Source organism: Argopecten irradians, chromosome 2 (genome assembly GCF_041381155.1).
Source record: "Argopecten irradians isolate NY chromosome 2, Ai_NY, whole genome shotgun sequence".
Lineage (NCBI taxonomy): Eukaryota > Metazoa > Mollusca > Bivalvia > Pectinida > Pectinidae > Argopecten > Argopecten irradians.
Genome location: NC_091135.1, coordinates 23,942,095 through 23,968,967, shown reverse-complemented (window position 1 = coordinate 23,968,967; position 26,873 = coordinate 23,942,095). Strand labels below are relative to the sequence as shown.

Below are 26,873 nucleotides of genomic sequence, written 5' to 3'. Positions count from 1 at the left end.
TCCGCTCACGGACCTGTTGTCGGAGGAAAGCAAAAGGATCCGTTGCTGACACCGGTACCGTTACCGTATCGATGGACGATATTTGTCTCTCCAGGTTGGTTCCGATACCGACCGGTTTAAGCACAGGCATTTGGCTGTATGGACATTTTTCTCTCTGTTAATGTTTACCGTGTATTACATGTATATATATGTGTGTGTGTATAGAGCCAAATGCCTGTGGTATAAGCAGTGCTCACTAATACAGTTCAGGACTGTCACCTACCTAACACTGGCGTTGTGACATTGAAGTACCGAATGGCGGATCGTCGTCACCCATACAATAGCTGGTAAGTTAAAATTGCCGGATATCAAAACGTTGAATATTGACCTTTCGAATTATTCATGTTTACACATTGGACAGTCATGTGGTAGATAACACTAACAACAGGGGCGTAGGTAGGATTTTACGTTATTCCGTTATATTATAAGAAAGCGATGGCCATATGACAACACCTTGATGAACTCAACAATTGGACAGTGCAAGGACAATATCGTCACAATAGTTAGTTTAAACTTTCTTTACTTTGATATATGCATATATGATAAAACGAATATATAAAAAATAAATTGGAAATAGGAACAAGTGTCCCAGACACTTATGCAAACATATCACCATGTATTTTACAGCAATTAATAACTTTGGAACATGATAACACGATTCTTACACGATAACTCACTCACTCGCAGTAACATTTGGTAATGGATAGAGAAAATATATAACATTTTTTAACTCTAATGAAAATTGTAGGGTGTAATATCTTACATGTAACTATTCAACGGAAGCAAATCTACCGTTTTAATTATCATTTTAATTATATTATTCTCTTTATTTCCTCCAATTTGAAGATTACATAAATAGAATAACATACATGTGATACAATATTCAACATGGCTTAATCTGTACAAAGAATAATGTAAGTGATGTGGCAACTAGTTGAGTATACGTACATACATATATTTAGTACTATCTATAGTGCATTTTAGTGGTGCAAAATAATAATAATGATAACAATAATAGTAAATAAATAAAAAAGAATAATAATAAAAAAAAAATCAAAAAAAAATCAGGGGAAATCTCGTTAGATAATTTTCAAATTTTCAATAGACACTCACTAAAGCTCGTGTCTGTTAAAAATTTGAAAATTAACTAACTCGTGTTTGATAAACATGATAAACAACAGTCACTTGTTGGGGAACCTCTATATCAAAGAACTCTATCAAATTGAAACTCATAAGTAAAGACAGGGAAAATAATGTTTATTGTAGAATCTCAATACGTTTTTCCTCTTCTTCCTGTCACATTCAAGCTGCTGAAATCTTTAGCTTTCTCCCCTTTTTAATAACAAAATATGTTGTGTTTCTGAACTTTATAATGTATAAAAATGTATAAATTAGTCCTTTATAATGTATAAAAATGTATAAATTAGTCCATTGGTATTCAGTGACCTGTACATACACGTTGGACAAGTTCTATAAATGTATCGTTTGTTCAATACAATTATTTCATTGGCATATTTATATGATAAAGAATAGTTTTAATTTAGTAGTAAACATACCAAATATTAACCAAAGTCAATAGCATATACATGTATGAATATAATGTAGCAAGCAAACTGGAGCTAGAAATTTGCCTAATGAAGTAACAGAGGGAGTCTGCCCCGGGACAAATTGAAAATCTAGATTTCAAATGGTGCCATTTGGTCACTTTTGGTGGTTTTTACGTGATCTACCATTATGCAACACAGTAAACACCAAATGCTGATACAACTGTATATATCATATATGTTTTATTCTCGTGATGTCATTGGAAATTAAATCAATTTGAAATATTGACTTATCATTTATAGGTAGGTATGTTATCTTTAATGCTAGATGTTCAATGAATGTGTGCTTAGTGGCTTGGAAGATATGGAATTTACCCCCATCTACTTAGTAAGAAGATCTATTCGTAATTTAGAATTAGCAAACTTCAGATCACCGGTCACGTTTTTTCTCCAAGATATAGGTAACATTTTTAATTCTTACTCTCATGTTCTTGCTTTTGATTCCATCTTTCAAATTTTCCGCAAGAGAAACGTGTTTACGGGAATGTATAAAATAGTGTACAAAATACATATCCACATACAGAATGACCAAATCAAAACTCAGACACTAAGTATATTTTCCATAAAATGATCTCTAATCCATGACTTCTAAACCTGAAATGTATAAGTTCCTCTTAGGCAATATTTCAATAATCTTGATTTAATACTTCCTAAAATTAACTGACCTACACTAGCCTGAAGTAATAGCAGGTAAACAATATAGTCTTCATTCAATTCTTTTACAGACTGTCACTCACACACGTGGTACTCATTCTAAAACGAGTTCACAGAAACTTACACATAAAACTCCACAGTTACTGACCAGTTCATCATGAAACGTCCATCGAATATTGGAATTTTCCGACTTTAATATACATACTTTAGGAACTGATGTGCTTGCACGGTCTTTTGTGCTTACATGGCAGCTACGCGCTTGGTTTCCTATTAATAGATTGGTACTTCTGTTTCTGTTGAGAAACATCACGTTAAACTTAATGGACTTATCGATACATATTATATATTATATACTAAATGTGCAAGCTCTTTATACTTTCCACTGTACTCTGCTACCAGTATGACTTCTTAAAAAATATGTACTGAAAATCGCCTATCATAGTTTCTATACGTTACGGGAATTCATTTCGAAAATTGTTTTTCTTTCAGTATAGCATGTCATACTGGGCAGAACTCGGTGGTATCTTATGTTTGGTATTTGCACTTGAGACATGTAGGGTTGCCTACACTATGGACTATTGAGATATATAATGTATTGTGTTTAATTTCGTTAGGGACTTGCCGTTTCCTGTCCAGAGCTATTGAAGACCTGTATCCTGAGGTTAGGCGGACAATGGACCCGATTGTCCGATGGCCCGATAAACCGAAAGACTGGCAGTCTTAAGACCGACAGTCTGAGGAGTCGTAAGTTGAAATTGTCAGCAGTATTCAAATGTATTATGGCTTGAGACCGAAAAAAAATATGAGCAGTACAATTTTGAAATATTCTGTTTCGTAGAAAATCAATATAAAGGGAAAACAGATGACTTAATTTATATTAATTTGCAATCACGTGCTTATGACATGAATCCTAAACATACTGTTCAATATCGGTTTTGCCGTTTATTTTCACCGTGATTTTTTCCCCCAAATTTCACTTCAAATGGGAAAACTCGAAATTGGTAAGTAACCAAATAATAGTGTTTCATAGGAAAATATTTTTTTCAGGATAACGGAAATGTTATATTTGGCGGCCGCCATATAATTATCTGGCGGCCGCCACTTACATTTTTGTATTTATCTGGCGGCCGCCACTTAATTATATGGCGGCTGCCAGATAAATTAAGTTGCGACCGCCATATAACTATACACCAGAAATTGAAGTGGCGGCCGCCAGATAAATTAAGTGGTGGCGCCGCCAGAAAATCATAAGCCGGCCGCCAAATAATCATAAGGCGGCCGCAACTGCGGCCGCCATATAATTATTTGGTGGCCGCCAAATAAAACATTAACGTTATCCTGAAAAATATTTTCCGATATGAGCCTAATACGCTTCCGTAGTTTTTCGAGGTTGTGAAATTATGTTTTGATCTGTTTTTTTATGTTTTGGAATGGTTATTTATTTATTCATTTGCTATTAACGAATAAGTGCTGGCACCGGATTTGTTATACCGAATAACGAATATAGTGATTGCTTTGGAGTCGTTATTGAATAACGCAAAACGATCTAAGGAGGTGTTTTACGATTTTCAAGTCTTGAAACATTTATCGAGGTATTTAGTTTTGTGAGGGTTTGAAATTATGTTCTGAATTTTTTTTATGCTTTGAAATTGTTATTCATTTATTCAGTTTTAAATAACGAATAAAGTGCTGGCACCGGATTCGTTATTCGAAATTAAAAACAGAAGAACGAATACGGTACTGGCACTGTATTCGGTATCCAAACTCAAAACTATATATCGAGGTATTAAGTTAAGTTCCCCCAACGGAGTGGGGAACTTACTGTGTTTGCTCCGTTTCTTCTTCTTCTTCTTCTTCTTTTGGTTCCTCTTATCCGCTGCGACTTTGTCAGACCATTGTCTCGGATCGCCATGAAATTTTGTGAGGTCATTTCTGGTGACCTGCAGATGTGTCAACCAGTTTCATTTTTTCCGACTAAGATGTCCGCCAGAGCCTTTCATTGTTCAAAATTGAACTGCTTTATAGATATTTAACTACTTGTCCGATTTGCCTGGAATCGGGTTTTTTTTTGAAAATATAAGGATAAGTGCCGATCAAAATTTAATTCATATGGTACCCCATCACCAAAGGGAGCTATGGGAGGGGCCAAAAGGCGTAAAATTGACTAAAATTTCAAAAATCTTCTTCTCCACCACAGATGTGGATGGAATTAAATACTCTTCATAGATAGAAAGGTCCTAAGGTCCTTTACAAAAATTGTGAATTATATGACCTAGAGGGGTCTCAGGTTTGCCCCCTGGGAGGAGGATTAAGTTGTAACTATGAGTTTATATAGAGAAAACGACCATTTTTGAGTATTATTTGATCATTTGTAATAGGAAATGAGTCAAATCTTGTCTAGTAATTATCATATGAATGGCCCATTGAAATCCTATTAACCAATTTTCCATGACTTGATCCCCAGGGGCCTTAGGGGCGGGGTCAAAAGGGATCAAATTGGCTTATTAATTTCAAAGAATTGTAAATCTTTCTTCTGAAAATTGTAACTGATAGAATCACATACTCTTCATAGATGGAAAGGTCTTAAGGTGTTTTATGAAAATTGTGAATTTATATGGCCCTGGGGTCTCACGCTTCCCCCTGGGGAGGGGTCAAGTTTACTATTAGCTTATATAGAGAAAACACATTTTATGAGCACATTTTTTTGCTCATTTTTCATAGGAAATGAGTCAAACTTTGTTTAGAATTATTAGCATTGAGATTAACATTTTTAATATTATAACTATGTTTGTCCTGTCAACCCCTCGGGCATGTGGGCCAAAAGGGGCAAATTGGCAAAAACTTTAAAAATCTTCTTCTTCAATACTGGAAATGGGTAGAATTCAAATACTGATAGATGGATCAGTCTTAAGATTATTATGAAAATTGTGATATATGACCCTGGGGTCTCACTTTTCCCCCTGTGGGGGGAGGGGGCAATTTTACTATACTTATATAGAGAACACACATATGATAATTTTTTGCTCATTTTCATAGGAAAAATGAGTCCAACTTGTTTAGAATTATTAGCCTGAGATAACATTTTAATATTTAATCTAAGTTGGTTCCGTCAACCCCCTCGGGCAGAGGTGTTGGGCCAATAGGGGCAATGATTAGGCTTAAACTTTAAAAATCTATCTTCTTAAATACTGGAAATGGTAGAATCAAATTCTCCTTCATAGATGTACAGGTCTAAGATGTTTTTATGGTGATTATATGACCCTGGGTCCACACGTTTCCCCGGGGAGGGGTCAAGGTTTACTATAGCTTAATAGAGATAACACATTATGATAATTTTTTTGCTCAATTTTCCCAAAGGAAAATGAGTCAAACTTGTTTAGAATTATTAGCCTGAGATAACATTTTAATATTATATCTATGTTGGTCCTGACAACCCCCACGGCAGAGGTGTGGGGCCAAAGGGGCCAAATAGGCTTAAACTTTAAAAAACTTCTCTTAAATACTGGAAATGGTAGAATCAAATACTCTTCATAGATGACAGGTCTTAAGGTGTATTTATGAAAATTGTGAATTACATCACCCTTGGGTCTCAGTTTCCCCCTGGGGAGGGTTAGTTTAACTGAGTTTATATAGAAAAACACATTTTTGAGCATTATTTAGTTCGTATAATAGGAAATTTATAGTCAAATTGTTGTCAGAATTATCCCCTATGTGATGGCCATTTGAATCTTATTACAAATTATTCCATGACTGATCCCCAGGGCCTTAGGGGCGGGCCAAAACGGTTCAAATAGGCTAAAACTTCAAAAATCTTCTTCTGAAATCGGAACTGGTAGAATCAAATACACTGCATAGATGGAAAGTCTTAAAGTCCTTTATCAAAAATTGTGAATAATATACCGGCATGGGTCTCATGTTTCCCTTCTGGGAGGGGGTCAAGTTTACTATAGTATATATATGAAAAACACATTTAGGAACATTATTTGCTTAGTTTTTTTTCATAGGAAAATTAGTGCAATCTGGGTTAGCATTATAGCCTGAGGTACATGTTTAACATCATTTACAAATTGGTCCTGCTGAACCCCAGGGCCAGAGGGGTGGGGTCAAAAGGTCAAAATGGATAACATATCAAAAGTCTTACTTCTGGGTTAAGAATCACAATCTAATACAATTATAGCCATTACTGTGCCTATTATATTGTCATGTTATCATTCAGGGAAGGTCACTCTTTTCAAGTTAGACTCTGTGGAGATTAGGGGGACTTAATGTGACGGCACCCGTCTACAATTAGATCTTGGGTTTTTTTGAGGTTGTAAAATTATATTTTGATCTGTTTTTCATGTTTTGAAATTGTTATTTGCTTGTTCAATTTTGAATAACGAATAAGGTGCTAACTTCACGTTGCTATATATAGATATGGTAGCATGTTCATTCATGTTTTTTTCCTGACAGGACTAGGGATGAATCAATGCATTTATCACACACCCCGCCTAATATTCAGTGATTATGTAAGGATTTGGCTAATGTCACTAGAAACGGAATTTCGAACTAAAACAGGAAATCCTACGGTTCTGTTTTACAATGTAGGTACCTTCGACGAGTTTGTTAATTTGGCAAATTAAATGCTTATACATTAATTAGTAGCTATGATTCTATAATTTGATTGCTAGATACGTCTTATTTGCATAGAATAGTACGTGACTGCCTCCGTTACCTGCGTGTAATGATTATAAACAATGTTTGAAGGACCTCTTCTCTTGGCCGTGACAATGTAGCGGTACCACTTCCAGATGCCATCACCATGCTGATACGATATCAGAGGTTCGTCTTTTTTTCGCTGAGTTGCTGTAAGTCACTGCAGGGATTGAGCAAACGATGTGACGTAGCGGCACCGCTACCAGCCCAACACCTTATATACGGCGAAACCATATAACAGACTCACCGGAAATACACCTGTTAACTGACATATTTGTCATATGTCTGTAATGTAATGTAAAGGATTACTGCAAAAAGATTTTTCTAAGTTCTAGTTAAAAAGGTTCAACTGTCATAAAACTGTTCATCTACCTCATACGGGAATTTATTTTCTATCCAGAATTGTCATGTTGAATATTTACCTGCATCAATTAGTAATTTCTGGATAATTTAGATGAATCAATCTTTTGAAATGTATAAAATATTGAATAAACCCTAGTATGATGAAGCGAACGAAATCATCTTACTCTCAGCATTTCTTTGTCTTCAGCTGATTCCGGATTAAGGAGTTCATGAACTAGGTAGGAATTCGGGCATAACCAATTTAACGAAATAATTACACTCTCAGCATCTATGATTCGGTTGAAGTTATAGAAAATATCGGCTTAGGGAGTTTCAAGAAATGCCTCTTCACAAAATCGCAGCTTTGGGACATATCCAGTTCAACGAAATTATCTTGCTCTAATCATCTCTGATTCTATTGATGATGTGGTCTTTATAGATTTCCAGAAAATATCGGCTTGTCAAGTTCCAAAGAAATGTCTTATTCACAACATGGTCGTTTCTCAAAGTTCAACGAAATCATCTCATTTTCAGAATCCCGATTTCTGTTGACCACACGGATTTTAGGAGTTAAAGAAAATATCGGATTATAGAATTCCTAGAAATGTCTAACTGTCATCATCTGTATTTCTGTTGGTGATACGGACAAAGCTAATCCAACGAACTTTGTTTCTGTTGGTGATGCGGTCATAAGGAGTTGAAGGAAATATCTCATTCACAATATCGCTGTTTCCCTAGGCGATGCAGGTTTAATGAATTTGATGAAATCATCTCAGTTTTAGACTCCCTAATTCTAATGTCGATTCAGACTTAAGGAGTTCCATGAAATTCTTTTTCATCATCTCTATTTTTGATGGCAGATGCAGATTTAAGGACTCTCGGAAAAATGGCTAATGGAGTTCCCAAATATGTTTAAGGCCATAAGATCCTTGCTATGAATTGGGTGCGGTTTTTTATATCCACGAAGTTCATGGTTTAGAAGTGGTCAAGCCGCCTTTGCTATGCAAATATCTGTTTCTGATGGCGAAGCGGTGCTAATGAAGTTCCATAAAATATTGGCTTAATGAAAGTCAGAGGAAATCTCATTCACATCATCGACGATTTCCCAGTCGATGCGGCTCAACAGGTTTAACGAAATCATCTTATTTTTAGAATCTCTATTTCAGTTTGCGATTCGGATTAAAGGAATTTTAGAAACATCGGGTTTAAGGAATTTCCAAAATCGGCTTACTCTCATCATCTGTGTTTCTGCTGGCGATACGGACATAGCTAATTCAACGAAATCATCTTACTCTCAGCATCTCTTTTTCTGCTGTTAATGTGGTGTTGGAGAGTTCCAGGAGATATCTCATTGCCAGAATCGATGCGTTTCCCTTGGTGATGCATGTTTAATTACTTTGATGAAATCATCTCAATTTTAAACTTCCTTACTCTTATGCCGATATGCACATACATGCAAGGAGTTGAAGAAATCATTTCATTTTCAGCACCTCTGTTTCTATTGGCAGAAATGACTTATAGAGTTCCTAAAATGTTTCACTACCATCATCTATGTTTCTGAAGGCGATGCGAGCATAATCAGTTCCATGAAATTATCCCCCTCTCAGCATGTCTGTTGCGATGCGGCCTTAGGTTTTCAAGACAATTTTGGCTTCAGCATTTTCAGGAAATATCCCATTCAAAACATCCCCGTTTCCTCTTTCCATTCGGGCGTAACAGATTCAACAAAATCTTCTCACTTTCACCATCCCTACGGAATCGTTGCTCTTGAAAATGCTTTCCACAGAATAATCTCTTCTTTTTCTCAATCTTTCTGTTTTGTTGGACACTCATTCTGTTTTAACGACATCTACGAAATTATCTTCATCTTTGTGTTTCTCCTGGCTGGTTAAACAATATGCTTTGGTGGAGAATACTTGTTCAAATGCGACCCTTTGACAAACGATCAACTTCTTGTCTGTGATGTCTTATAATACTTCGCTAGGTTGTCTCCTGATAGTAGCATTACCCGACTGTACGTGTCGAAGGAGGTTATAATCATCTTACTCTCAGCATCTCTGTTTCTGCTGTTAATGCGGTGTTATGGAGTTCCAGGTGATATCTATTCACAATATCGCTGTTTCTCTTGGCGATGCAGGTTTGATTAGTTTGATGAAATCATCTCATGTTTAGCCTCCTTAATTCTTATGTCGATTCGCACTGAAGGAAGTGACCGATATCATCTCTTTTTCAGCATATCTGGTTCTGTTGACATATGCGGTTTTTACGAGGTTCGGAAAATATCTGTTTATTGAGTTCCCAGAAATGCCAAACTCTCATCATCTGTGTTTGTGATGGCAAGAAACGGAAATTATCTCCCTTTCAGCACCTCTGTTGGGATGTGGTCTTGAAGGTGGTCAGAAAATTTTGGCTTAAGGAGTTTTAGGAAATATCTCACCCACAGAATCTTCGTTTCCTCTTTCGATATGGGCGTAATAGATTCAACAAAATCTCACCTTCTGCATCTCTAGGAAATATTTGCTCTTGGACATGCTTTCTAGAAAATAACCTCTTTCTCAATCTCCCCGTTTCTGCTTGATATTCTGTTTTATCAGAAGCTACGAAATCAACTTAATTTATTTGTTTCTCCTAGCGGTTTAACGAATAAACAATATGCTTTGACGAAGAATACTTGTTAAAATGTGACCTTTTCACAGACGATCAAGTTCTTGTCTGTGATTTCTTATAATACATGATGGTAATAGGCATAACCCGACTGTACGTGTCGAAGGAGGTTATAATCATCTTACTCTCAGCATCTCTGTTTCTGCTGTTAATGCGGTGTTATGGAGTTCCAGGAGATATCTATTCACAATATCGCTGTTTCCCTTGGCGATGCAGGTTTGATTAGTTTGATGAAATCATCTCAGGTTTAGCCTCCCTAATTCTTATGTCGATTCGCACTGAAGGAGGTGACCGATATCATCTCATTTTCGCATATCTGGTTCTGATGGCATAAGCGGTTTTTTACGATGTTCGGAAATATCTGATTATTGAGTTCCCAGAAATGTCAAACTCTCATCATCTGTGTTTGTGATGGCAAGATACGGAAATTATCTCCCTTTCAGCACCTCTTTTGGAATGTGGTCTTGAAGGTGGTCAGAAAATTTTGGCTTAAGGAGTTTTAGGAAATATCTCACCCACAGAATCTTCGTTTCCTCTTTCGATATGGGCGTAATAGATTCAACGAAATCCCACCTTCTGCATCTCTAGGAAATATTTGCTCTTGGACATGCTTTCTAGAAAATAACCTCTTTCTCAATCTCCCTGTTTATGCTTGATATTCCGTTTAAACAAAATCTACGAAATCAACTTAATATATTTGTTTCTCCTAGCGGGTTAACGAATAATAAATATGCTTTGACGAAGAATACTTGTTCAAATGTGACCTTTTTACAGACGATCAACTTCTTGTCTGTGATGTCTTATAATACTTCGCTAGGTTGTCTCCTGATGGTAGCATTACCCGACTGTACGTGTCGAAGGAGGTCATAAACATGTGCGGATGCTGCAACCTAGTAGCCTCGTGACCTGATCATTTGGAATGTTTAAGGCCATAAGCTCCTTGCTATGATCTGGATGCGGTCTTTTATATCCACGAAGTTCATGGTTTAGAAGTAGTCAAGCCGCCTCTGCTACTTTTGGGCGGTCACACTCATTCCTTATGGTCAGTAAAGTTGAAAATGTTCAGAAATACAACATCAATTCAATGGTCACAATTTGATGAATATTCTTCAACTGTGTTTCAAAACAAAACTGTCCTTAGATTATCTATACAAATATATGTTTCTGATGGCGAAGAGGTGCTTATGGAGTTCCATAAGATATTGGCTTTATGAGAGTGAGGAAAAATCTCATTTACATCATCGATGATTTCCCGGTAGATGCGGCTCAACAGGTTTAACGAAATCATCTTATTTTTAGAATCACTATTTCAGTTTGCGATTCGGATTAAAGGAGTCTAAGAAATATCGGGTTTATTGAATTTCCAGAATCGGCTTACTCTCATCATCTGTGTTTCTGCTGGCGATACCGGCATAGCTAATTCAACGAAATCATCAAAATCTCGGTATCTCTTTTTCTGCTGTTAATGTGGTATTAGAGAATTCGCGGAGATATCTCATTGCCAGAATCGCTGTTTTTCCCTTGGCGATGCATGTTTAATTACTTTGATGAAATCATCTCAATTTTAAACTTCCTTACTCTTATGTCGATTCGCACTTACATGCAAAGAGTGGAACGCAATCATTTCATTTTCAGTTCCTCAGTTTCTATTGGCAGAAATGACTTATGGAGTTCCCAAAAATGTTTCACTATCATAATCTCTTTTTCTGCAGGCGATGCGAGCATAATCGGTTCAGCGAAATCATCCCCCTCTCAGCATGTCTGTTGTGATGTGGTCTGGACGGGTTTCAAGAAAATATTGGCTACATGATTTTCAGGAAATATCTCATTCAAAACATCCCCGTTTCCTCTTTCCATGCGGGCGTAACAGATTCAGCAAAATTTTCTCACTTTCACCATCTCTACGGAATCTTTGCTCTTGAAAATTCTTTCCACAAAATAATATCTTTTTTCTCTTTCTCAATCTCTCTGTTTTGTTGGACATTCCGTTTAAACGAAATTTACGAAATCATCTTAATCTATGTGTTTCTCCTGACGGTGTTAAACAATATGCTTTGACGAAGAATACTTGTTCAAATGTGACCTTTTTACAGACGATCAACTTCTTGTCTGTGATGTCTTATAATACTTCGCTAGGTTGTCTCCTGATGGTAGCATTACCCGACTGTACGTGTCGAAGGAGGTTATAAACATGTGCGGATGCTGCAACCTAGTAGCCTCGTGACCTGATCATTTGGAATGTTTAAGGCCATAAGCTCCTTGCTATGATCTGGATGCGGTCTTTTATATCCACGAAGTTCATGGTTTAGAAGTAGTCAAGCCGCCTCTGCTACTTTTGGGCGGTCACACTCATTCCTTATGGTCAGTAAAGTTGAAAATGTTCAGAAATACAACATCAATTCAATGGTCACAATTTGATGAATATTCTTCAACTCTGTTTCAAAACAAAACTGTCCTTAGATTATCTATACAAATATCTGTTTCTGATGGCGAAGAGGTGCTTATGGAGTTCCATAAGATATTGGCTTTATGAGAGTGAGGAAAAATCTCATTCACATCATCGATGATTTCCCGGTAGATGCGGCTCAACAGGTTTAACGAAATCATCTTATTTTTAGAATCACTATTTCAGTTTGCGATTCGGATTAAAGGAGTCTAAGAAATATCGGGTTTATTGAATTTCCAGAATCGGCTTACTCTCATCATCTGTGTTTCTGCTGGCGATACCGGCATAGCTAATTCAACGAAATCATCAAACTCTCAGTATCTCTTTTTCTGCTGTTAATGTGGTATTAGAGACTTCGCAGAGATATCTCATTGCCAGAATCGCTGTTTTTCCCTTGGCGATGCATTTTTAATTACTTTGATGAAATCATCTCAATTTTAAACTTCCTTACTCTTATGTCGATTCGCACTTACATGCAAAAGAGTTGAACGCAATCATTTCATTTTCAGTTCCTCAGTTTCTATTGGCAGAAATGACTTATGGAGTTCCCAAAAATGCTTCACTATCATAATCTCTTTTTCTGTATGCGATGCGAGCATAATCGGTTCAGCGAAATCATACCCCTCTCAGCATATCTGTTGCGATGCGGTCGGGACGGGTTTCATGAAAATATTGGCTACAGGATTTTCAGGAAATATCTCATTCAAAACATCCCCGTTTCCTCTTTCCATGCGTGCGTAACAGATTCAGCAAAATCTTCTCACTTTCACCATCTCTACGGAATCGTTGCTCTTGGAAATGCTTTTCACAAAATAATATCTTTTTTCTCTTTCTCAATCTCTCTGTTTTGTTGGACATTCCGTTTAAACGAAATTTACGAAATCATCTTAATCTATGTGTTTCTCCTGACGGGTTAAACAATATGCTTTGACGAAGAATACTTGTTCAAATGTGACCTTTTTACAGACGATCAACTTCTTGTCTGTGATGTCTTATAATACTTCGCTAGGTTGTCTCCTGATGGTAGCATTACCCGACTGTACGTGTCGAAGGAGGTCATAAACATGTGCGGATGCTGCAACCTAGTAGCCTCGTGACCTGATCATTTGGAATGTTTAAGGCCATAAGCTCCTTGCTATGAACTGGATGCGGTCTTTTATATCCACGAAGTTCATGGTTTAGAAGTAGTCAAGCCGCCTCTGCTACTTTTGGGCGGTCACACTCTCATTCCTTATGGTCAGTAAAGTTGAAAATGTTCAGAAATACAACATCAATTCAATGGTCACAATTTGATGAATATTCTTCAACTATGTTTCAAAACAAAACTGTCCTTAGATTATCTATACAAATATATGTTTCTGATGGCGAAGAGGTGCTTATGGAGTTCCATAAGATATTGGCTTTATGAGAGTGAGGAAAAATCTCATTCACATCATCGATGATTTCCCGGTAGATGCGGCTCAACAGGTTTAACGAAATCATCTTATTTTTAGAATCACTATTTCAGTTTGCGATTCGGATTAAAGGAGTCTAAGAAATATCGGGTTTATTGAATTTCCAGAATCGGCTTACTCTCATCATCTGTGTTTCTGCTGGCGATACCGGCATAGCTAATTCAACGAAATCATCAAACTCTCAGTATCTCTTTTTCTGCTGTTAATGTGGTATTAGAGAATTCGCGGAGATATCTCATTGCCAGAATCGCTGTTTTTCCCTTGGCGATGCATGTTTAATTACTTTGATGAAATCATCTCAATTTTAAACTTCCTTACTCTTATGTCGATTCGCACTTACATGCAAAGAGTGGAACGCAATCATTTCATTTTCAGTTCCTCAGTTTCTATTGGCAGAAATGACTTATGGAGTTCCCAAAAATGTTTCACTATCATAATCTCTTTTTCTGCATGCGATGCGAGCATAATCGGTTCAGCGAAATCATACCCCTCTCAGCATATCTGTTGCGATGCGGTCGGGACGGGTTTCATGAAAATATTGGCTACATGATTTTCAGGAAATATCTCATTCAAAACATCCCCCTTTCCTCTTTCCATGCGTGCGTAACAGATTCAGCAAAATTTCTCACTTTCACCATCTCTACGGAATCTTTGCTCTTGGAAATGCTTTTCACAAAATAATATCTTTTTTCTCTTTCTCAATCTCTCTGTTTTGTTGACATTCCGTTTAAACGAAATTTACGAAATCATCTTAATCTTAATATCTTTTTCTCTTTCTAATCTCTCTGTTTTGTTGGACATTCCGTTTAAACGAAATTTACGAAATCATCTTAATCTATGTGTTTCTCCTGACGGGTTAAACAATATGCTTTGACGAAGAATACTTGTTCAAATGTGACCTTTTTACAGACGATCAACTTCTTGTCTGTGATGTCTTATAATACTTCGCTAGGTTGTCTCCTGATGGTAGCATTACCCGACTGTACGTGTCGAAGGAGGTCATAAACATGTGCGGATGCTGCAACCTAGTAGCCTCGTGACCTGATCATTTGGAATGTTTAAGGGCCATAAGCTCCTTGCTATGAACTGGATGCGGTCTTTTATATCCACGAAGTTCATGGTTTAGAAGTAGTCAAGCCGCCTCTGCTACTTTTGGGCGGTCACACTCATTCCTTATGGTCAGTAAAGTTGAAAATGTTCAGAAATACAACATCAATTCAATGGTCACAATTTGATGAATATTCTTCAACTGTGTTTCAAAACAAAACTGTCCTTAGATTATCTATACAAATATCTGTTTCTGATGGCGAAGAGGTGCTTATGGAGTTCCATAAGATATTGGCTTTATGAGAGTGAGGAAAAATCTCATTCACATCATCGATGATTTCCCGGTAGATGCGGCTCAACAGGTTTAACGAAATCATCTTATTTTTAGAATCACTATTTCAGTTTGCGATTCGGATTAAAGGAGTCTAAGAAATATCGGGTTTATTGAATTTCCAGAATCGGCTTACTCTCATCATCTGTGTTTCTGCTGGCGATACCGGCATAGCTAATTCAACGAAATCATCAAAATCTCAGTATCTCTTTTTCTGCTGTTGATGTGGTATTAGAGAATTCGCGGAGATATCTCATTGCCAGAATCGCTGTTTTTCCCTTGGCGATGCATGTTTAATTACTTTGATGAAATCATCTCAATTTTAAACTTCCTTACTCTTATGTCGATTCGCACTTACATGTACATGCAAAGAGTTGAACGCAATCATTTCATTTTCAGTTCCTCAGTTTCTATTGGCAGAAATGACTTATGGAGTTCCCAAAAATGCTTCACTATCATAATCTCTTTTTCTGCATGCGATGCGAGCATAATCGGTTCAGCGAAATCATCATACCCCTCTCAGCATATCTGTTGCGATGCGGTCGGGACGGGTTTCATGAAAATATTGGCTACAGGATTTTCAGGAAATATCTCATTCAAAACATCCCCCTTTCCTCTTTCCATGCGTGCGTAACAGATTCAGCAAAATCTTCTCACTTTCACCATCTCCACGGAAATCTTTGCTCTTGGAAATGCTTTTCACAAAATAATATCTTTTTTCTCTTTCTCAATCTCTCTGTTTTGTTGGACATTCCGTTTAAACGAAATTTACGAAATCATCTTAATCTATGTGTTTCTCCTGACGGGTTAAACAATATGCTTTGACGAAGAATACTTGTTCAAATGTGACCTTTTTACAGACGATCAACTTCTTGTCTGTGATGTCTTATAATACTTCGCTAGGTTGTCTCCTGATGGTAGCATTACCCGACTGTACGTGTCGAAGGAGGTCATAAACATGTGCGGATGCTGCAACCTAGTAGCCTCGTGACCTGATCATTTGGAATGTTTAAGGCCATAAGCTCCTTGCTATGATCTGGATGCGGTCTTTTATATCCACGAAGTTCATGGTTTAGAAGTAGTCAAGCCGCCTCTGCTACTTTTGGGCGGTCACACTCATTCCTTATGGTCAGTAAAGTTGAAAATGTTCAGAAATACAACATTAATTCAATGGTCACAATTTGATGAATATTCTTCAACTGTGTTTCAAAACAAAACTGTCCTTATATTATCTATACAAATATATGTTTCTGATGGCGAAGAGGTGCTTATGGAGTTCCATAAGATATTGGCTTTATGAGAGTGAGGAAAAATCTCATTTACATCATCGATGATTTCCCGGTAGATGCGGCTCAACAGGTTTAACGAAATCATCTTATTTTTAGAATCACTATTTCAGTTTGCGATTCGGATTAAAGGAGTCTAAGAAATATCGGGTTTATTGAATTTCCAGAATCGGCTTACTCTCATCATCTGTGTTTCTGCTGGCGATACCGGCATAGCTAATTCAACGAAATCATCAAACTCTCAGTATCTCTTTTTTCTGCTGTTAATGTGGTATTAGAGAATTCGCGGAGATATCTCATTGCCAGAATCGCTGTTTTTCCCTTGGCGATGCATGTTTAATTACTTTGATGAAATCATCTCAATTTTAAACTTCCTTACTCTTATGTCGATTCGCACTTACATGCAAAGAGTGGAACGAAATCATTTCATTTTCAGTTCCTCAGTTTCTATTGGCAGAAATGACTTATGGAGTTCCCAAAAATGCTTCACTATCATAATCTCTTTTTCTGCATGCGATGCGAGCATAATCGGTTCAGCGAAATCATACCCCTCTCAGCATATCTGTTGCGATGCGGTCGGGACGGGTTTCATGAAAATATTGGCTACAGGATTTTCAGGAAATATCTCATTCAAAACATCCCCGTTTCCTCTTTCCATGCGTGCGTAACAGATTCAGCAAAAATTTCTCACTTTCACCATCTCTACGGAATCTTTGCTCTTGGAAATGCTTTTCACAAAAAAATATCTTTTTCTCTTTTCTCAATCTCTCTGTTTTGTTGGACATTCCGTTTAAACGAAATTTACGAAATCATCTTAATCTATGTGTTTCTCCTGACGGGTTAAACAATATGCTTTGACGAAGAATACTTGTTCAAATGTGACCTTTTCACAGACGATCAACTTCTTGTCTGTGATGTCTTATAATACTTCGCTAGGTTGTCTCCTGATGGTAGCATTACCCGACTGTACGTGTCGAAGGAGGTTATAAACATGTGCGGATGCTGCAACCTAGTAGCCTCGTGACCTGATCATTTGGAATGTTTAAGGCCATAAGCTCCTTGCTATGAACTGGATGCGGTCTTTTATATCCACGAAGTTCATGGTTTAGAAGTAGTCAAGCCGCCTCTGCTACTTTTGGGCGGTCACACTCATTCCTTATGGTCAGTAAAGTTGAAAATGTTCAGAAATACAACATTAATTCAATGGTCACAATTTGATGAATATTCTTCAACTGTGTTTCAAAACAAAACTGTCCTTAGATTATCTATACAAATATATGTTTCTGATGGCGAAGAGGTGCTTATGGAGTTCCATAAGATATTGGCTTTATGAGAGTGAGGAAAAATCTCATTCACATCATCGATGATTTCCCGGTAGATGCGGCTCAACAGGTTTAACGAAATCATCTTATTTTTAGAATCACTATTTCAGTTTGCGATTCGGATTAAAGGAGTCTAAGAAATATCGGGTTTATTGAATTTCCAGAATCGGCTTACTCTCATCATCTGTGTTTCTGCTGGCGATACCGGCATAGCTAATTCAACGAAATCATCAAACTCTCAGTATCTCTTTTTCTGCTGTTGATGTGGTATTAGAGAATTCGCGGAGATATCTCATTGCCAGAATCGCTGTTTTTCCCTTGGCGATGCATGTTTAATTACTTTGATGAAATCATCTCAATTTTAAACTTCCTTACTCTTATGTCGATTCGCACTTACATGCAAAGAGTGGAACGAAATCATTTCATTTTCAGTTCCTCAGTTTCTATTGGCAGAAATGACTTATGGAGTTCCCAAAAATGCTTCACTATCATAATCTCTTTTTCTGCAGGCGATGCGAGCATAATCGGTTCAGCGAAATCATACCCCTCTCAGCATATCTGTTGCGATGTGGTCGGGACGGGTTTCATGAAAATATTGGCTACAGGATTTTCAGGAAATATCTCATTCAAAACATCCCCGTTTCCTCTTTCCATGCGTGCGTAACAGATTCAGCAAAATCTTCTCACTTTCACCATCTCTACGGAATCTTTGCTCTTGGAAATGTTTTTCACAAAATAATATCTTTCTTCTCTTTCTCAATCTCTCTGTTTTGTCGGACATTCCGTTTAAACGAAATTTACGAAATCATCTTAATCTATGTGTTTCTCCTGACGGGTTAAACAATATGCTTTGACGAAGAATACTTGTTCAAATGTGACCTTTTCACAGACGATCAACTTCTTGTCTGTGATGTCTTATAATACTTCGCTAGGTTGTCTCCTGATGGTAGCATTACCCGACTGTACGTGTCGAAGGAGGTTATAAACATGTGCGGATGCTGCAACCTAGTAGCCTCGTGACCTGATCATTTGGAATGTTTAAGGCCATAAGCTCCTTGCTATGAACTGGATGCGGTCTTTTATATCCACGAAGTTCATGGTTTAGAAGTAGTCAAGCCGCCTCTGCTACTTTTGGGCGGTCACACTCATTCCTTATGGTCAGTAAAGTTGAAAATGTTCAGAAATACAACATCAATTCAATGGTCACAATTTGATGAATATTCTTCAACTATGTTTCAAAACAAAACTGTCCTTAGATTATCTATACAAATATATGTTTCTGATGGCGAAGAGGTGCTTATGGAGTTCCATAAGATATTGGCTTTACGAGAGTGAGGAAAAATCTCATTCACATCATCGATGATTTCCCGGTAGATGCGGCTCAACAGGTTTAACGAAATCATCTTATTTTTAGAATCACTATTTCAGTTTGCGATTCGGATTAAAGGAGTCTAAGAAATATCGGGTTTATTGAATTTCCAGAATCGGCTTACTCTCATCATCTGTGTTTCTGCTGGCGATACCGGCATAGCTAATTCAACGAAATCATCAAAATCTCTCAGTATCTCTTTTTCTGCTGTTGATGTGGTATTAGAGAATTCGCGGAGATATCTCATTGCCAGAATCGCTGTTTTTCCCTTGGCGATGCATGTTTAATTACTTTGATGAAATCATCTCAATTTTAAACTTCCTTACTCTTATGTCGATTCGCACTTACATGCAAAAAGTGGAACGAAATCATTTCATTTTCAGTTACTCAGTTTCTATTGGCAGAAATGACTTATGGAGTTCCCAAAAATGTTTCACTATCATAATCTCTTTTTCTGCAGGCGATGCGAGCATAATCGGTTCAGCGAAATCATACCCCTCTCAGCATATCTGTTGCGATGCGGTCGGGACGGGTTTCATGAAAATATTGGCTACATGATTTTCAGGAAATATCTCATTCAAAACATCCCCGTTTCCTCTTTCCATGCGTGCGTAACAGATTCAGCAAAATCTTCTCACTTTCACCATCTCTACGAAATATTTGCTCATGGAAATGCTCTCCAGAAAATAATCTCTTTCTTCTTTTTCTCAATCTTTCTGTTTTGTTGGACATTCCGTTTAAACGAAATTTACGAAATCATCTTAATCTATGTGTTTCTCCTGACGGGTTAAACAATATGCTTTGACGAAGAATACTTGTTCAAATGTGACCTTTTTACAGACGATCAGCGTCTTGTCTGTGATGTCTTATAATACTTCGCTAGGTTGTCTCCTGATGGTAGCATTACCCGACTGTACGTGTCGAAGGAGGTTATAAACATGTGCGGATGCTGCAACCTAGTAGCCTCGTGACCTGATCATTTGGAATGTTTAAGGCCATAAGCTCCTTGCTATGAACTGGATGCGGTCTTTTATATCCACGAAGTTCATGGTTTAGAAGTAGTCAAGCCGCCTCTGCTACTTTTGGGCGGTCACACTCATTCCTTATGGTCAGTAAAGTTGAAAATGTTCAGAAATACAACATCAATTCAATGGTCACAATTTGATGAATATTCTTCAACTATGTTTCAAAACAAAACTGTCCTTAGATTATCTATACAAATATATGTTTCTGATGGCGAAGAGGTGCTTATGGAGTTCCATAAGATATTGGCTTTATGAGAGTGAGGAAAAATCTCATTCACATCATCGATGATTTCCCGGTAGATGCGGCTCAACAGGTTTAACGAAATCATCTTATTTTTAGAATCACTATTTCAGTTTGCGATTCGGATTAAAGGAGTCTAAGAAATATCGGGTTTATTGAATTTCCAGAATCGGCTTACTCTCATCATCTGTGTTTCTGCTGGCGATACCGGCATAGCTAATTCAACGAAATCATCAAACTCTCAGTATCTCTTTTTCTGCTGTTGATGTGGTATTAGAGAATTCGCGGAGATATCTCATTGCCAGAATCGCTGTTTTTCCCTTGGCGATGCATGTTCAATTACTTTGATGAAATCATCTCAATTTTAAACTTCCTTACTCTTATGTCGATTCGCACTTACATGTACATGCAAAGAGTTGAACGCAATCATTTCATTTTCAGTTCCTCAGTTTCTATTGGCAGAAATGACTTATGGAGTTCCCAAAAATGTTTCACTATCATCACCTATGTTTCTGCAGGCGATGCGAGCATAATCGGTTCAGCGAAATCATCTCCCTCTCAGCATATCTGTTGCGATGCAGTCGGGACGGGTTTCATGAAAATATTGGCTACAGGATTTTCAGGAAATATCTCATTCAAAACATCCCCCGTTTCCTCTTTCCATGCGTGCGTAACAGATTCAGCAAAATTTTCTCACTTTCACCATCTCTACGAAATCTTTGCTCATGGAAATGCTTTCCAGAAAATAATATCTTTCTTCTCTTTCTCAATCTCTCTGTTTTGTTGGACATTCCGTTTAAACGAAATTTACGAAATCATCTTAATCTATGTGTTTCTCCTGACGGGTTAAACAATATGCTTTGACGAAGAATACTTGTTCAAATGTGACCTTTTTACAGACGATCAACTTCTTGTCTGTGATGTCTTATAATACTTCGCTAGGTTGTCTCCTGATGGTAGCATTACCCGACTGTACGTGTCGAAGGAGGTTATAAACATGTGCGGATGCTGCAACCTAGTAGCCTCGTGACCTGATCATTTGGAATGTTTAAGGCCATAAGCTCCTTGCTATGAACTGGATGCGGTCTTTTATATCCACGAAGTTCATGGTTTAGAAGTAGTCAAGCCGCCTCTGCTACTTTTGGGCGGTCACACTCATTCCTTATGGTCAGTAAAGTTGAAAATGTTCAGAAATACAACATCAATTCAATGGTCACAATTTGATGAATATTCTTCAACTGTGTTTCAAAAAAGAACTGTCCGAAGATTTTCTATACAAATATCTGTTTCTGATGGCGAAGCGCTGCTTATAGAGTTCAATAAGATATTGGCTTAATGAGAGTCAGGAAAAATCTCATTCACATCATCGATGATTTCCCGGTAGATGCGGCTCAACAGGTTTAACGAAATCATCTTATTTTGAGAATCTCTGTTTCAGTCGGCGATTCGGATTAAAGGAGTCTTAGAAACATCGGGTTTTATGGAATTTCCAGAAACGGCTTACTCTCATTATCTGTGTTTCTGCTGACGATACGGGCATAGCTAATTAAACGAAATCATTGAACTCTCAGCATCTCTTTTTCTGCTGTCAATGTGATATTAATGAGTTCCAGGATATATCTCATGGCCAGCATCGCTGTGTTTCCCTTGGTGATGCATTTTTAATTACTTTGATGAAATCATCTCAGTTTCAGCCTCCCTCACTCTTATGTCGATTCGCACTTACATGCAAAGAGTGGAACGAAATCATTTCATTTTCAGTTCCTCAGTTTCTATTGGCAGAAATGACTTATGGAGTTCCCAAAAATGTTTCACTATCATCATCTATGTTTCTGAAAGCGTTGCGAGCATAAGCGGTTCAACGAAATCATCCCCTTCTCAGCATGTCTGTTGCGATACGGTCTGAACGGGTTTCAAATAAATTTTGGCTTCAGGATCCCCGTTTCCTCTTTCCATGCGGGCGTAACGGATTCAACCAAATCTTCTCATTTTGCCAATCCAATCTCGACGAAATATTTGCTCTTGGAAATGCTTTATAGAAAATACTCTTTCTTCTTTTTCTCAATCTCTCTGATTGATATCTATTACGGCTAATCTATCACCAGCATTTTCATATTTATAACCAAAACGTACGTTCGATGGTTCGATCCTTTCCGTGGTATCCTCGCCCTCGGAGATCACCGTGTCTCTACTCCGCTATGTTTATCAGACCACAACCCAGTGATTATGTGAGTAACCTAAGATGTGGAATCATCGGAATATTTTTTTAGGTAAAAATGACTAAAATTTCAAAAATCTTCTTCTCCACTCACAGATGTGGTAGAATCAAATACTCTTCATAGATAAAAGGTCTCAATGCCCTCTACAAAAATTGTGAATTACATGACCCTGGGGTCACAGGCTTCCCCCTGGTAAGGGGGTTAAATTTACTATAGTTTTTTTTTTATAAGGAAAACACATTTTTGAGTATTATTTGGCCATTTATATTAGAAAATTAATCATATGTTGTCAGAATTATCCCTTTGAGATAGCCATTGAATCCCTTTAACATATTTTCTCATGAGTGACCCCCAGGGGCCTCAGGGGCGGTGTCAAATACGCTAAAACTTCAAAAATCTTTTTCTGAAATTTTGGAACTGATAGGATCAAATACTCTTCATAGATGGAAAGGTCTTCAGGTCCTTCACAAAAATTGTGAATTATATGACCCTGGGATCTCATGTTTTCCTCTGGGGAGGGGGTCAAGTTTTCTATAGTTTATATAGGAAAACACATTTATGAACATTATTTGCTCATTTTTTGATAGGAGATTAGTCAAACTGGGTTAGAATTATTAGCCTGAAATAGCATTTTAATGTCATGTCCATATTGGTCCTGGCCGACCCCCAAGGGCTTTATGGACGGAGCCAAAATGGCAAAAATATCAACGATCTTCTGAATTCACAGATTTGATGGAACCAGATACAGATACTCTTCATGGATTGGAAGGTCTTAAGGCCCTTTACAAAATTTGTGAATTTCAAGGCCCCAGGATCTCAGATTTTCCCCTGGAATACATTTATGAACATTATTTGCTTAGTTTTCATAGGAAATTAGTCAAACTGGGTTAGAATTATTAGCCTGAGATAGCATTTTAACAACATATCCATATTGGTCCTGGCCGACCCACAGCGGCCAGAGAGGCGGGGCCAAAAGGGGTAAAAATGGCTAAAATTTCAAAGCGTTTCTGAATTTACAGGTTTGATGGAACCAAATAATCTTCATAGATTAAAAAGTGAAAATTCATAAAATCACTGACTGACTTGAAGGGTCTGTTGGGTTAAAATAGTGTTTATGTCTTTGATCCATTTTGTATCCGAACTCAGGTGACCGTTAAGGCCCAGGAGCCTCTTGTTTTGAAAAAAAGAACAACATTTTATTCAATATAACATGTAAATAGCTACAGTATATTTTTCTTAAAAATAAACATATTATAATTCATAGAATGTGTATTATTTCATTGAATAGAAACCATTACCAATGCATAGTAAAGAGCATAAATAAATAAAACGCTCCCAGTAAATTTGAACTTCATATGATTTCCAAACATACAAACAAGTACTAAAACTCTGATATTAACCTGTTAAATAACCGAAATTAAGATTTCATGATACTTTCTAGTGATTGTCTTTGTCAACTTTGAATATTGTGGATTTCAATTTACAGTACTAAAGTAATTAAAAATTAAATTGAATACCTATAACAGTAATATATATTTTTAAATCTGTCTTTTAGATTTACCTGTATCAGTGGTATTTTTACCTGAGTTCCAAATGAAAAAAAAACTATAACTACACTTACCAAAATTGTTGTTCAGGGAGTTTTGCTGCTCCCTTCAAAATAATTAGCCTAGGCTAAATATCCATCCATCACCATACGTCATAAGTGAAGCGGGTATAAGAGAAACTCGGAGTATATTCTTGTTAATGTTCCCGTGTTTACCACCCCTCTAGGCTTCGTTTACGCGAGACAAATCTGGTAGGTTGGTTTGATCTAATTTACAAGCATTTTTCTTCCCTCAGTAATGTGTTTTCAAAAATATTTTTAAAATAATTGGTGGAAAGAAATGGGATGGTTTTATTAACAAAAATATCTTTGCAAAATATATAAGAATAAATCACTTTGTTGGACAATGTCAGACTTGGCAGGTACTTAAAGTAAGCTCGCGGTGATAATAATTTATAATTAATATGACTTAGAAGCTATATTCTTTTACAGATATATGGTATTGACAAGGGAAAGATAGAATATAGTAATAATATTATTCAGTTTCAAGTTGTTATGTTGCGAGTCCTCATAATAGCAAAGTATTAAAGGACGATTGAATGGTCATTTATCGGTATAAAATCATGGCATCGGATTTGGTATTACGATTAGGAAAACTACAAAGTGAGCATGCGTTAACAACTAGCAAAAATAAACTCCACTTGTAACACACAGACAGCTGGCTGTCTCCGGTAATTACAAAGGACTAGAGTATGATAGTTATATCAATAACTATATTATTATTACAATGTCTTAAAGTGACTAATACTTTAAATTTCACCTTTGAAAACTGACACCAAGCGTTATACAACTTATTACCTATCCTTACATGGTCTTACAGGTTTTTTTAGGGGGCCGTGGTGGCCGAGTGGTTAAGATGTACCGACATATTACCACATGCCCTCCACCTCTGGGTCGCGAGTTCGAATCCCATGTGGAGCAGTTGCCAGGTACTGACCGCTGGTCGGTGGTTTTTCTCTCCGGGTACTCTGGCTTTCTTCCACCAACAAACCTGGCACGTCCTTAAATGACCCTGGCTGTTAATAGGACGTTAAACTAAGCAATCAATCAATCATAAATCACTTACAGTTTTGATGGTGATTTTAGAACGATTTATGTATTTCATATGCACTTTTACATAATACAATATATTTAAAATTAAATGATTGTTAAATTTGTATTGGAGATATAAATGCAATCTGGGTGCCAGATAATTAGAAATTTTCTTGATTGGAATCAAGTCAGCTGATGATCATAGAGAGATTAGAGATTTAGATAGAGCAACTATGTTATCTTCCATACGGCGATTGGACAAGGAGCTGCCATTTAGGCTGATCTACAAATTTCTTATGGATAATCCAGTCAACGACCTAGGGAACACTGAGCAGGAAATATATAACGACATTTTATTCATTAATGACACGAACAGAGGATGGGTGAATAAATGTTGATACATGTTGTATTACTGGTATCAATACGTCCATAAAAACTACCCAAAACCACACTGGCGGCCATAATGGATGACGACACCTTTCTCTGTGTTCCTAAGATTTTCAACAGACTCGATAAGTTAAACTCTAAGACATTATATTACGGATGGACGCACCATGGTGGACCTAAATTTGATAAAGATCGCTACTATTTAGACGGACTCATTCTAGTTATTGACGCGAATCACTGAAAAGAATCGTGAAACGTAAATATTGCGACGGAGAAAACTGTAACAAAAATGTTGATGCGGTTGAACCGGAATATGATGATTTATCACTAAACCTCTGGCTTGCAGCATATAATGACATCAATTATGTGGCAGATAACCCGAGTATGCTTCAAATCGGACGGCTAGGTAACTTGTATCATATCTGGGTGCATGTTAAGTCGGGCTTTTGTTCTAAATATGTGTTGTGCCATAAATCTTCAATGGAAGTTGTGAAAAAACTTAACGAGTATAACAAAGATGAAATTTAGCAGATAATGTTAGGAAAACATACTACCATATATCTGGAAGTCAACACAACCTCACATTTAGGCTTTCTGTCACAAATATAATCTGATCTGGTCATGTCAACTCCTTGCACAATCGTTACGTCACAGAACAATGTATGGTAGTTATGGCAACCTCTGATAGAGTCGTTACGTCACAAGACAATGGCTAGGGGTTTTATGTTATACGGATGCCTGATAGCCAGGGCAACGTTGGATCGGATCTTCACGTCACGCAGATTATGTCTGCAATTCATGGCAACCGCGGTTTATGTTTTACATCATGCAGTCACGTTTTATGAAAATAATGTTTTTAACCAAAGGCGTGGTTTAAATTCATAAAATAAGACTCATTGAGAAATAACAAAATTGCTTTGCTGATATTTTTAGAAAACGTTACTAGCACAGAAAAACATTTTTATCCGTATCAATGAATCGTATCCATCATCATGTTCGTCACGGATTTTGTTTCTTATTTTAACTCCGCTAAATATTCTAAACTATTCCTCAATATTTCCTTTCATGCCGGAAATACTTTTTCATATTTGTACGTTCAGTTTTCCTATG

At 37.1% G+C, this 26,873-nt stretch overlaps 1 protein-coding gene across 1 annotated transcript in view; it reads left to right on the top strand.

Moving 5' to 3' along the window:
- Positions 1 to 234: 234 nt before the first annotated feature.
- LOC138314876 (kelch-like protein 41) overlaps positions 235 to 26,873 on the top strand; it is a 34,112-nt gene continuing 7,473 nt past the window's right edge. The window contains exons 1-2 of the mRNA XM_069255474.1: positions 235 to 326; positions 2,912 to 3,041. The gene's annotated coding sequence lies outside the window, so the exon portion shown is untranslated. The remainder of the gene's footprint in view (positions 327 to 2,911; positions 3,042 to 26,873) is intronic.